We start from the raw sequence: 13,553 nt of genomic DNA, 5'->3' as shown, positions 1-13,553 counted from the left end.
CCACTATTCAAAGCTATTTTCCTGCATTATGGGATATTTAGGATGCTCTGCGTTGACTTTGAATCACACCAACTTGTCAATTACCGTGTGGCTTCAACAGGGTTGTTTCTTTTGGCCCATTTGTATCTTTAGTCGGAAGCGGCCGCCGATACTCACTTTGTTGCTCGCACCGACAAGATCCCCCCCCCCCCCCCCCCCCCTTGGCGTTCGCCTTCCGCCACCGCCGCCCGACTCTCAGCACATTTTCCACTCGGCTGATAAAATAAGCCACACTTTGATGAGCTTTCGGCAGGCCCGCGGTGCTTATGGCTCAGTAAATGCTTTTATAGAGAGACGCACGGCAGGCTCTTGACCGGGATCGGCCACACGGCGCGTTCTCATATGTTCTCGTATGTTTTTACATTTCCTGACGAGAGCTTCGTGATGGGAGGCTCTCCGGAAATGGAATATTTGCAATTTTTTTCCCGGAGGCCATATGAATGTTTGCCTGAGTAGTCCGTGCTTCTTTTCATCTTGATAGTTTGACTATGTTGTGTCCTTGATGCGGAAAAGGCTTTTAGAGTATTGAGCGCGTGAATGGCGCTTTTTGTAAATTTTCTGCTACACTGCAGAGAATAAATACACCGCCACACTTTTCTTTAAAAAAAAAAACAAAAACACCAACTTTATTTCTTGTCTGTGTTGACCTCTTGTGTATTCGTGTCACTGAATAGCGACTTTTGTTGGAAGATTGTTCACGCTTGAGTTTGAATTATTTCTTTACGTTTCATTTCAGTCTATTTGACATGAGTAATGCATTTATTTGAAATGAACGAAGAGACTTTAAAGTGCCAGTGTATATTTTAGCTTCACTTGTAGACATAATGTACATCAAGTAAAACAAACAAGACTCAAAAAACCCTGCTGTGTTTTTTTTTTTTTTTTTTTAAATGACATTTTCAAACAGCTTAGAAATTCAGCTTTACTGATGCCACATCTGGTCTCAATTTACTAAGTTACACATTTAGGAAAACAAATATAACTCACCAAAGCAGTTTTCTGAGAAACTGTGTGTGTGCACTTTGGACTTTTACTCTCTTTTTTTTTTTTTTTTAAATCTAAATTAACAGCCACTCTCACCTTTACAAATGTCATTTGAGCTCATGACTTCAAAAAAAAAAAAAACCTTTGGGAAGAAATTGTGTGCCTGCAGTATTTGCGCTCTTAAAAAACTCAGGAGCTCAGATTTACAGACGCCACTTGAGCTTTTTTTAAGACGTCAGTTAGTCATAGAAACTACAAGTGATAACGGCGAGACGGCCCGACACTAATGCGGACAGAGTGAGGGGAAAACAACACGGCCCCCTGAAAGGTGAGTGTGGATGGCCGCCATTAAAATGCTAATATGCCGTACGGGATATTTACTGCGTGGCGCTAATGCACTTTAAAACAGGCTCTTTGTCGCTCAGGCCCATCGCCGAACCCCCGTTGAGCCTCAATAAATCAGCCATTAAAAAGCCGATGCGACCTGGATTTACAAAGCGGCGCATGGCGGCTTTGTCACCGCTGCGGGTACCGCCGCAGATTTATGAAGACCTCACTTCATAATTGCTGACAAAAATAAGCCCCCCACCCCCAAATAATAGACAAACGAGCATTTTTCGTAACTTTGTTCGGAACAGCGACAGAAATGTCATCGCAAATGTGTGACCTGAACTGTTTGGGATCTAAACTTTGACCAAGAATAAATACATGATAAAAACTTAATTACTTAATATACAAACAGTTATTTAAAAATATATATTAACATTATATTTCTATATATATGCTTATATAGAAGCATTAAATTCATAAAATTTTACCTTTTATTCAATGTACCATTAAAAAACATTTACCGTATTTTCCGGACTATAAGGCGCACCGGACTATAAGACGCACCTTCAATGAATGGCCCATTTTGTCCTTATATAAGGTGCACTGGACTATAAAGCGCACCATTAATGCATCATGTCAGATTTTTAATCTAAATCAAATCATTCTCGATTTTATCTTTATTTCAGCTTCAGACGCAACAAATTACTTTATAATCACAAAATAATGATCCATAGTCTTTTTGATTCATGATTCAAAGTCTTCATGATTGATTTCATGACACAATGCTTCAGGCCAGTTTAAATTTAGGAATCTGGTCCATATATTAGCCACACTGTCGGCTTTTGAGAAAATCTTAGGTTTTTAGGTGCGCTTTATAGTCTGGAAAATACGGTATATAATATCAAGAAAAAAATGTTTTTCCTCTTCTGTGTATGTTTTAAAAAACATGTTTTCAATTTATATATAAACATACACACACATACACTATCATATTTTGATTGGAATATTTGCTTTAGGTCCCTAGAAAAAAAAAAAATCCCCCTCAACATTTGAAAATTGCCCCTCAGATGAAGTTATTGATAACATTCATTTGATATATTCTCAGTTTCAATTTATATTCATTTGAAAACCTTTTCGGTGAATATAGTTTAAATATTATATATCAAATTTGAAAAGTTGTTCTTTGTGTGTGGGCTTTTTAGGATGGATGGTGTGGCTTCGTGATGCGGAAGGTGATGACGGGCAACTGACGCGGCGAGCTCGTGCCAAGGTAGGGTTGGGCCCGCACAAGCTATACCATATTTTGCATTCCCTTCGCAGTGGCCGTGCATATTTTAGCCGCATACATTGTTTACATTGCTCCCCGAGCCCACCATTGAGGTTTTATGCCAGTTTTTTACGATGCCGTATTCAACAGGAACAAGGCATAAAAACTGGCACCGGGGGCGAAAATGCCATATCAGCTCTTTTGATAAGTCAACGGGGGGCTCGTATTGTGTTTTCACGACAGCGCGGGGGGCTGGCGGCTTTCGGAGGGGGGCTACCCACGCTCTGCTGCAGACGCATTCCGGGGTAATCCCATATTAGTACACGTGAATTGATTTGCATTTCAAAAAAAGAAATAAAAAGAAGAAAGTGCGGGAAATGTTGCTGACGAAGGAGTAATGTCATTAGGCGCAAGGTGAAATATTTGAATAAAAGCGAAAGCGGTAGGACGCCGTAAATCTGCTTCGAATTTTTGCCAACGTCTCGTCCTCGGCATGTCACGCTGTTCGCCCGGCTCGCCCAAATCAGCCGCCCTTGAAAAAGACTGCACTCACTTAGCTGCTAGCTGCTAACGCCGTATAACACGTTGTCAGTGTAATTAATTTGTTTTGTTAGCATCTTTAATTAGTTTGATTGATTTCTGGATGACGTGTCAATATTGTTGGCAACAGTTTGTGACGGTAATATATACTGGCATCAACAGTCGGGAAGACGAGTCAAGTCAGCCGGCACGCTAACACAACGGCGTCGGGCCTAGCATGAACAGTTGTTGCTTGACGGTACACATCAAATGAACGGGTACTGACAGCAGAAAAAAGCTTTTTTTTTTTTTTTTTTTTTTCTAAATTCCTGCAAGGAGCTTGTTCTTTGTCAAATCCTTTTTGCCTTTGAGCTTTTTTCAAACTTGACTTTCTCTCGGCGTCTCACCGGCTGAAATTACCTCACAGTGTGGCGTTCATACCGAGTTTAAGTAGCCAAAATCAAAACGTCAACAACACGTTTACAGCCATTACCAACAGTTTGCTCATCGGGATCAAATGACACACAAACTCTTGCGTAATTTCATCTGGCTGCTGTTGTCACGGCAACGCCACTTTGCGCATTGATGTGTCTTTATGAGCGTGGCTCTTCATTAAGCACTGTGTGCCTTCAGACAAACATGGTCACTTAGAAGGCTTGTGATGCTCGACTCGGTATCCGTGCGACGGGACCCGCTGCTTCCTGGCCTGCTGCCGTTGCCGGGGTAACCAAAGCGACCCGGCGGCTCTGGACGCCGTTCAAATCGGTGAGCGCACACTGATGCTTTGGGGGCCCGCGAAAAGGTTTCCCTTTCAATGCAAACAACCTGTTTTGCATGATTTGGTGACACCTGGGCTGAAATCCCGATGTGCAAACAAATGGTGGCGCTTTAAGATAACGCGAGGCAAATTTTAATTTCCTCGTAGGGTATTATGGTTAACAATTGGAGGCTTCTATGGGCAGTCATGCAAAGTTGTGCCATTGAAAATCAAAGATGAGGAAAGTGGCTGCATGGCTTCCCGAGACTGTTTTGTGGGTCTACTACACATCATATGACTGAGAAGCCTCCCAAATTTTATGTTGAAAACTCAAACTGGCTGATTTTGTTGCATTAACTAGTGTGGTACTTAACCAAAATGTTCAACTTTCAGTTTTTTTTTTAGCTTTGGATCTTTAGACTTTTTTTGTGGGTCTATGTCTCCCAATTTTTTTTGATTCCTGCAGAGAGCTTGTACTTTGTCAAACACTTTTTCCTTTTGGCCTTTTTTCAAAATTGACTTTCTTCTGGCCTCTGATTGGCTGAAATTGTCTGTGTTTGCGTGGGGTGGGTTCTTAGCTGTTGAATTCTTCTGGGTGGTTCAAAACAAAATGGCCGACATTCCGTATCTTGAGATTTTTGGTGGGTGAACCCGCGTTATATGCGGCTTCTAAATTCCATGTCCCCTCCCTACCAAGCATACATTTCATAAGCTTTTTGCGAGTCAGGCCTGACTGACTAGATAGTTAGGTGCTGCTGTTTTGGTTAGCAACATAATGCAGCGGTCGACAAATTCACTTCTAAGTCCATGGCCACAATTTGAAACCTATAACGACTCCATGGCCTTTCCTTCAAGTGAAAAGCATTTTTCATCCAGCTCAAGTATAAAGTGGAAAGAAATCCACCGACTAAAGCCAGATGAATAATGATTGCACATACTTTGCCTCACCCGTGACTTATTTTTTATTTTCCTCCACCCCGTTTCCGTTTTAAGGTGAGAAATCCCAAATCCTTTCCCTCGAAAAATTGCCTGCCACTCCGCCACAACTGGGTGACGCGGTGGTGGGGGCTTTGGGGGAAGGGGGGTTATTGTTGAATTTGCTACCTGACAAGCAGCGGTAATCAGAAGCTGTCGGGTGTGAAGTGTCCTCTGCTGCGAGGTGGACACGACGGAGGCTACCAGAAAAAAAAAAAAAAAAAAGACCGCGTTAAATCCCGTCTCGGCTGGCAAAACGGTTGTTTGTCAGGTAAAAGAGGCTTGCTGGAGTGCGTCGGCGCAGTTTCATGAGCCCCTCATCATCATACATCACCGTCAAGATCCTTTTTACATCCCCCCCAGTACCAACATTGAATTTCCATATTTGCTCAATCCCCTGTTCCCAAAGCCGTAAAAACAACTACCTGCGGAAATTATTGATTTGCATCTGTTTACCTCTGCCGTAAGTATCCCGACGGTGCCGTCGTACACGTCTGTACTTTATTTTTTTTTTGATTTTCATTATATCCCTAAGCCGGGGCGAGAACGAGGTGCAATCTCATTCCGCCCTCCGCTGGATTTTTTACGTTAAAAATGAGCATCAGGCACTACAGTGGCGATATTATTTGATTTCAAAGGTGCAAAGTAAAGGTGCTGAAATTGCAAAATTCTATTTACTAATGTCTCTGCTTCTGATTGGCTGACATGACCTCATAGTCACACAGGCATCCTTTTACATCAGATTTACATATTTGTTAAATTTTACTGCTCCCATAGCTGTAAAAACAACCGCCTGCAGAAATGATTGATTTGCATCTGTTTATCTCTCCCGTACGCAAACCTTTTCTCCTTTTTTTTTTTCGCGGGAGGACGCAAGGGGGGGGGCTGCAATGTGGTTGCACCCTCCCCTGAAGTTTTATTTACAAGCCCAGTCTGGCAATAAAGAGTGCAATTTATGACTTACTTTTTAATTAGAAATAATGTCTTGTAGCGTTTAAGTGATGGATGGTTTAATCAATATATAGAGCAAGCCGGGCCGATGATCAACGTCCCCGCCGAGTAGCCTAACTTAACACTTTACCTTTCAGGAGAAATATGCACTGTTGACTTTCTTTTCTCGCTCCGCTTGTCCGTCATCACTGTCGAGTGAATCAAGCTTGCCCTGTCATGGCGTATTTAAGCAAATATGCAACCTCAATGAAAGCTTTTTTGCGGAGGCGGCGACTTTAAGAAGGACAACTTCTTGACGCCGCATCGGCTTCAATGCGATGTGACAAGCTGGGAGGAATTTTGTTCATATTCAACTCGGGCTGGCAGTTGCTCGTTACTTTCTGAAAAAAATTCATGAGAAGTAGCAAAAATGCTCAATGGAGACTTCTTCCTTTGGCTACAAGCTTAAATTAGTAAGATGCATAACATTAATTGGAAGGATAGCCTCAGTAAGATGGAGCCATAGTCTTTCTTAATAGGGCACATTGCAGTATCTCAAATCGTCTTTCCTCATTGAAATGAATAGAAATGCCATTAATCTGTTCCAACCTTTCTTCCTCAATTACACAAATGTTTGATTTTGTTTTATAATCAGCGAAAATAGCACTCCAAACTTTGTCGTGCTGAGTTGACACTCACTTGGAAATCTTTTGTGTGCCCTTTTTGGCCACCGGGCGGCAGTACAGTTCATGCATGTACGGTAAAATCATGCAAAAACAAACAAAGTAGACTCGACTTCTTTCACTACTACTCAGTAGATTGGTGTTATACTAGTTGTCTTTTATAGAGGGTTAAGAATACATGCCAGTCAGTATTTTTGCATTGTCTGTCTGCATGTGTTGCTTCACTGTTTGTGTTCAAATTTAACCGTAATGCAACCGTTAGCGAGGGGCTGTTCTTAAGGCAACATGGATTTATTTTTTATATATAACGTGTAAGTCTTTGTGTTGTATATCTAGTGTGAAAGTAAACCTGAACTGCCAAAGGTAATTACTTTAATATTATATTTATTATTCGTAATTGGTAAGATGAGAGGTGAAATGTAGCAGACCACCTAGTTAAAAGCTAACAGATGAGCTAATTTTAGCCACATGGACACAAGCCGGCGAGTATCACCCTTCCTTAAAGACCAAACACAACGGCTTGCTTTCACCCTGCTTAGCGTTGCGTTCACCGCCCCGAGCCTTAATAAGAAACATGACACAGATCCTCAACTATGCTCTAGTCAATGCTTAACTGACCCCGCGCCGTCTTGACCCGGCCTTTTCGTTCTCTCCGCCAGTCCTCCTTCTGCTGAGCTTATCAGTCGTCTTTTGTGCAACTTTAGTGTGCAGATAAGCCGTATATTGGTGCCGGGGTTACTCACGTCTGTCTTTGTTCATTCATCAGAATCCCACTAATTCCCTCCCGGAAAAGCGTGTTTTCCCCAGAATGCAGGTGTTGCGGCGTACGCAGGGCACGCCTGATCTGTCCCGTGCAAACATTTAGTCACCAGCGCCAGCTTTTGTATTCCCGTCGAGCTCGGTTAAACCCCCGCTCAATATGTACACGCTCGGTGGAGAGTACACATGGCTAATCTCATTGACGGTGTAAAAACATTCGGCTGATAGGTATGCGGCGTGAGCCCGTGATGACAGACGAAATTTCTTCCGCTTTTGTCAAACGCCCACCTGCTTTATTTCAGGCGGCAAAGACACGCGGCGAAAAATCATTCCCATGTTTGTTCAGAATTGAACTTGCACAATATATTTGCATTAAATCTTGAAGAAATGTTTCATTGATGTTGTTTTTATGCGATAAATAAAATAAAATATATCAGTTATTTTTCCCCCAAATAAGAAAGAATGAAATAAATAATATAAATAATATAATATAAAATAATATAAATAATAAAATAATAATATAAATAATATAAAATAATAATAATGAAATCATTTCTCAATTTTAAAAAGAAAAAGAAAATATCAGAAAGAAAAGTCAGACCGTTTTTTAGTTTTTTTTTAAATATATAAAAAAAAAACTTCTTTTTTTCTTGCTCATGATAAATATATCAACTAGTTAACAGCTGATGGGCTGTTTCCGAATACACGGTAAGCACTGAAAGTTGGGCCGGTCTAATCGGCGTCCGCATTGTCCGTTACGCCCGATCGTGTTTCTTCTCTTTTATCAAGCGAGCTACGCGAGACAAGCAGAGAACAAGAGAGGAACGTCTCGCGCTCAGTTTTTTGTTGTTGTCGTTACGTTTTGTCTTTGGGCCGTGTAATAGCATCCCCTTGACAATAATTGGGTGTGAATGAAACACTTGTGTTGGCCTCCAGTAAGGTTCACACAAAAAAGGCGGAGCGGCGCGTTGGTTGAACGGACAAATGCTCGCAATGCAGGAGCTCCCGGAGATTGATTGAGAGGTTTTTGGCGGGGGCTTAATTGCGCCGCGCGCCATCTGCCTGGCTTCCGGAACCTGCCGGGCATGTGACAGGTTCCAGCGGAGTCGCTGACGAGCAGATGTGCTCGCCGACGACATCATTCGTTCTTACTTTACCTTCTCGTTTTTCACCAATCAGGAAATGTCTTGAATCGAAACCGAGAGAAACGGATCGGGGACGAGCTGACATTTGTTCGAAGCACGGCATGAATACGATGAATCGGATTTGGTATCAATAAGGCGAATTGGTAGGCACATGGCTTGAGTTTAATGTAATTTGCTGAAGCAAAACAGTTTGTGTTGTTTCTATTAGTGCTGCCATTGATGGGAAGCATTTGCATAAATCAACCCCCCCCCCCCCCCCTCCTCCGCACTCAGATTCAGTTATGCCATAGAGATGATTGGCAGATGAATTTACTAAAAAATCCTCAATCAATACATTAATTTCCTGGCAGAGTGGCCGTCATGGGAGATGTGCTCAAATGGCAACATTTTTTTTACTCTAATCAGGAGAACCCAAAGGAAATTCCAAATGCAAATGGCTATCAGGATTTTCAATGTGTGCTTTTCTATGTGCTGATGTCCCTGTGTTGTTTCACAAAATGGATTCTTTCGCTCTTCTGCTCTACTCTATTATGTTTTTGTTTTTTTTGCCTCGCCAGAATAAAAAGAATGCTGGGAGCCACCTGACTGGATGCCAACTGTCCGGCTGGGCATTTCCAAATAAGGTAATTAATCGCATTTGCATCCCGAAACTAAATAATACATTTAATTAAATAAATTTAACACATTTAATTAAAAATAATATTAGTGCTATGTGATCACCGCTCCCCAAAAAAGACAAAGAATTAAAACATGATATTGAATACAAAATGACTATTTTTTTTATAGCAGATTTATGAACTAAAAACGTTTAACTGAACAATAGACTAGGGAAACATCTATAAAAATTAAATTGAAAGTACACTATATTGGTAAAGTGAAAATAAAATAAAATGTGTGCTGTGAGTACAAGTATAATAAAATTTAATCTAAGTCAAAAAACGAATATCCCTGCATATAATTAATAATACGTACAATTTAAGAAATAAACATCATGCTGTGTTTTTTTTAAAAAAATTTGCTACTTCATGAAATAAAATATAATTAAATTCCATTATAAACAAATACATATATTTTTTGTAAAAATCATCTTTTTGTCCATCAGTCCCAAAGGCTGCTTGACTCTGCAGCCGCTCCGGTCATTACTATTCAGCAGATGCACTGTTTGGCATAAGGACAAAAAAAAAGTTTGCATAATTTATTCAAAGCTGTCGTGAGTGTTTGAAAAATGGCATGTGGCTTTTTAACTAAATACTATAGACAGACTCTGGGCCGCACATATAACTGGAGAAAACTTCATTCGTCCGCTACTGGTGGAATTAATTCAAGTTCCTGAATTTGACGTGGCGTCTCTTTCAGTCTCGTTGCTCGTCTCGGAAAGTTGCCCTTTGTCCTTCTGCATTCAAATGGCTTGTGTGAGGGGACCGTGTTGGCCAGTGCAATAATAAAAGCAGAATCGTTTTCCATTGAACAAATAATAGAGGAGAAGACGGCGCTACGATTTCCATTAGGTGACATTATCAGCCGGCTATGTCGATACAAATACAGCATTATTAACTTTACAAAGGAACGCAATTTAAAATATAATATTATTAAATGCATTCTTGCGCAAGCTAGAGAGCAATAAATAAGTCTACAATCTTTGCCTGGGCTCGAATCAGCTCAACTACAATATTTCGCCTCTGGCAGTGGAGTGAAATGGGCTTTTGAAATCCTAAAGCAGACGTTTCCTCGGGGAGAGGCGGATAAAACTGTTCCCGGAGCATTCAGGTGTGTCCGTAGAAATGTGTCGGCGTAAATCCGGTTTTTCATAATCGCCCCGAGCCGTTTCAGCTACGCTGAGGTGTTCCCGATGGAACAATGTCGGACATATCTGGTTGCGGTGTGACACAATGTCAAACAATCCTCCGGTTTCCTGCTTTGAAAAGAGCAAACTGGCTTCTGTGGCATCCAAGCCCTTGAAATTGGAGTCGTAATTGCTCCTCACTTACTTCCAGGTCAAGTCGGGCCTCAAGAGATGTACTTTGCCTTGTTTATTTCTATTGTGCCAGCTAACTGTCAAATGGCACATTGGAAACGTCATTGTGTAGAACTTCGCATAAATTACAGGACGCGTACGTTGCTTTCGTCAACAAGAATCATTCCGACTTCTTTTTTAACCGTGACTTAGGTCTCTATGTCAGGGACGACATCTTTCACAATCTGGAGGAAAAAATTGTTCATCTCACCTTACCAAAAGAACCTTGACACGGCGGAGTAATACAGCGCCCGTAATAATTGCGAAGAAGGAACCAAGCGCTCGATTTATCAGTCAATTTACGTTAACACTCTCACCTGTGATCGGAAGCTCGGGGTTGTGACGGAAGGAACAAGATCTGGGATACAAGCCGCCGAAATGAGTCCGCGGGATGTCCGCGTGGCTCTCGCTTAGAGATAAGGGGGCAAATCGTTGGTCATCCGGGAACGGCTCGGGGTACGGCTGTTACTTCTCGGTATCGAGATCTGGATCACGTGGTTGGGACGCCTCCCAGACATGTCCCACTGGGACCAGAGCCGAAAGTCGCACTGTGATTCTCAATTGGCGTTTTTGTCCGTTTTTGTCGTCAGTCACGGCAACGAATACTTTTCCTGTTGAAAGATTTTGCACGGAATACCCGACTGATGTTCTTGTCAATTACTCATCAGTTGGTGTTTAGTGAAGCCTTGGCTGGGAAAATATGCCAAGATCCATTTGGGAAATACATCAAAGTAGGCGGGGTGAACAAGTACACAGCTGTTCCAATTTACAAAGAGGGTTCATAGGAAGTACAGTCTTAGGAAGACCAGATTTGGTGACTTCACCAGAACTGGGTTCTTCACGGTGAGGTGTTTCTCGGCAGGCCTGGCAGCGTTTTGGATGAAGTGGGAAGTCCGGGATTCTCGGCTTTGGTTGCCGCCCTTGAGACCTGACCCCGGGGCAAAATATGGATGGATTGATTTTATGAATTTCTGACGAGACTGGTTCAAAGTCTTTTCAGGTATAGCCTCTTGAGATTTTGACTCGTGATAGATATGTCTACAGAATTTTATGTAGCAAAGTGAAATTGCCTTCAGGCACTGATTTTGGTGTTTTGAGATAAACAAAATAATGATTTGAAGAGGAAAGACACACTGGGATTACTTCAGGGGTGCCAAAGTCTCAATCAATTTGGACACGGAGCAGAGACCGGTCTCACCAAGCGACTGGCACGGAATTCCTTAACCAGTTGGTTGGGATGGGGAGGGGGGTTGTTGTTGGAGGGGGGGGGGGTCTCTGACAGACGTCCAACACACACACAGCTGACGCCTCAGGCTGGCAAGTGGAATAACATCATCTCGTATTGCCAGGGAAATATCTCCATCGGGAGGGGCAGGAAGTGTGGGGAGAATTCCAGACGGGACAGTTCGGCGACTCGTCGGCAGACAAATTGAACGGCGACATCAGAAAAAAAGCCTCTCTCTGCGAGAATGATGATAGCCACGTCTCATTAAAAGATGAATTAAAGCACATCCCGCTAAAAATCTGTTACCATCTCCAAAGTTGAGCGGCGCCATCGAGTGTGATGGATACCCCCGCAACGAGATTGGAAAATGAGTGATGGGTCGCGGCCGACGGGGGAGCGGCGACCTGAGCGGCATCAATTTGGGAACTTGTTTTGAGACAATTTATCGCTGGGATGACTGCGTGTCAGAGCTCAAGAACAAAAGACTACAAGGAAGCCCGTAGGACTAGGAAATCTTTAGAATTTATTTATCTAACCTTTATTTGGGCAGGTAAGGGGAATTGAGAAAGGATTTCCACATGGACCTGCCGGCACACAGTGGAGTTGAGCAAAAGCCAAAATCAAAAGGAATAAAAATAGAAAAATAAATAAAAATAAAATATAGTAAAATAGAAATAAAAACAAGTAAAATAAATAATAACAAATACAATAAATAAAATAAATAAAACATACTAAAAATAAATAAAAATAAATTATAATAAGTAAAAAAAAAAAAAATACAAATAGACAACAAAATGTACAGGTGTGTATCACAATCATACTGTAAGTAACATAATAATATTATTTTTTTATTTTAATGAATGACAAAGAGCGCGACAACAATGAATGATATTTGACGTAATTACGTTTCCGTAATTAATCCCAGAGCTTCTCAGTAGAGCTCTTCAGCATTCACACACAATTTATGACAAAATTGCATTCTTTTGTTGATTGATTCATTTGGCCGCGCTCTCACCGGAATAAACGACTGCACATTTTCGTCAGCGTTGCGCTCCTCAGTGCTGGCCCGATGCAATTAGCGCCTCCCTGGCTTCAAGTGGGCCCAACATTTGTTTGTGGCACAAGTGGACCAGTAGAACCACACCGGAGTGCAATTAGGGACTTGGACTGAGAACTCGGTTGGAATCAAATGTGCGGCGGCCCTCATGGACAAGATTACCTCTTATTCTTTCCAGTTTAATCCCTGAGCCCTCGTTTGTATCAATCCAAATCCTTTTCTCCAATTCCATGTTGTGCATTTTTAATGGCGGCAGACGGCAGCAGAAGGGCCTAATTCGCCTCGTTCGCTTTGAGCCCGGGGCCAGAGCAGCTTTAGATTACTACACAGCACTACAAGTGCTTTCACCAAGCCGCTTCTGTGAAGTACTTTTGTATTAAATCAAATGTCAAGTCATTGACATGGACGTTGAGTCGTTTCATTTTTTTTCTTCTCTATATTTCACTTGAAATACAAGAAATAACACAATATTTTAATTTCTGTCATTGATTGATATTATTTAGACGTAGACCCAGACTAAAATAAAGACATTTAATGGTCTGAATTGATCAATAAACATTAAATATATGACTGGATGATTAAAGTACCATATCATTTCATATTTTATTTACTTGATTTATCTAATACTGGCACAAGACACACCCCAAAAGTAAAAGATAAATACACAAAAGATTTATTCTTTTGTTTGTTTCGTTTCGACACTTCCTCCTTGACTTAACAATTGAGGTCGGGTGAAAATCTAATCAATAAATAAGCCATTTTCCCCAATTAGATCCTGGCACAAAGAAAACTATCAAATGAATGAATAGACTAATTTGATGACCTAACTCATAAAAATATATGTCTCATAACTTTAATACATGACTGAT

The 13,553-nt window shown here is 41.4% G+C and overlaps 1 protein-coding gene across 1 annotated transcript in view; it reads left to right on the top strand.

Annotated features, from left to right (window-relative positions):
• The window catches only part of LOC133155266 (adhesion G protein-coupled receptor L3-like), a 100,129-nt gene that overhangs the window by 20,989 nt on the left and 65,587 nt on the right, over positions 1-13,553 (top strand). Inside the window, exons 2-3 of the mRNA XM_061280449.1 lie at positions 2,556-2,623; positions 8,946-9,011. The gene's annotated coding sequence lies outside the window, so the exon portion shown is untranslated. The remainder of the gene's footprint in view (positions 1-2,555; positions 2,624-8,945; positions 9,012-13,553) is intronic.

This window comes from Syngnathus typhle, linkage group LG1 (assembly GCF_033458585.1).
Source record: "Syngnathus typhle isolate RoL2023-S1 ecotype Sweden linkage group LG1, RoL_Styp_1.0, whole genome shotgun sequence".
NCBI classification, from domain to species: domain Eukaryota; kingdom Metazoa; phylum Chordata; class Actinopteri; order Syngnathiformes; family Syngnathidae; genus Syngnathus; species Syngnathus typhle.
Note: the sequence above shows the minus strand (reverse complement) of the source record. Positions and strands in the feature narration are given on the sequence as shown.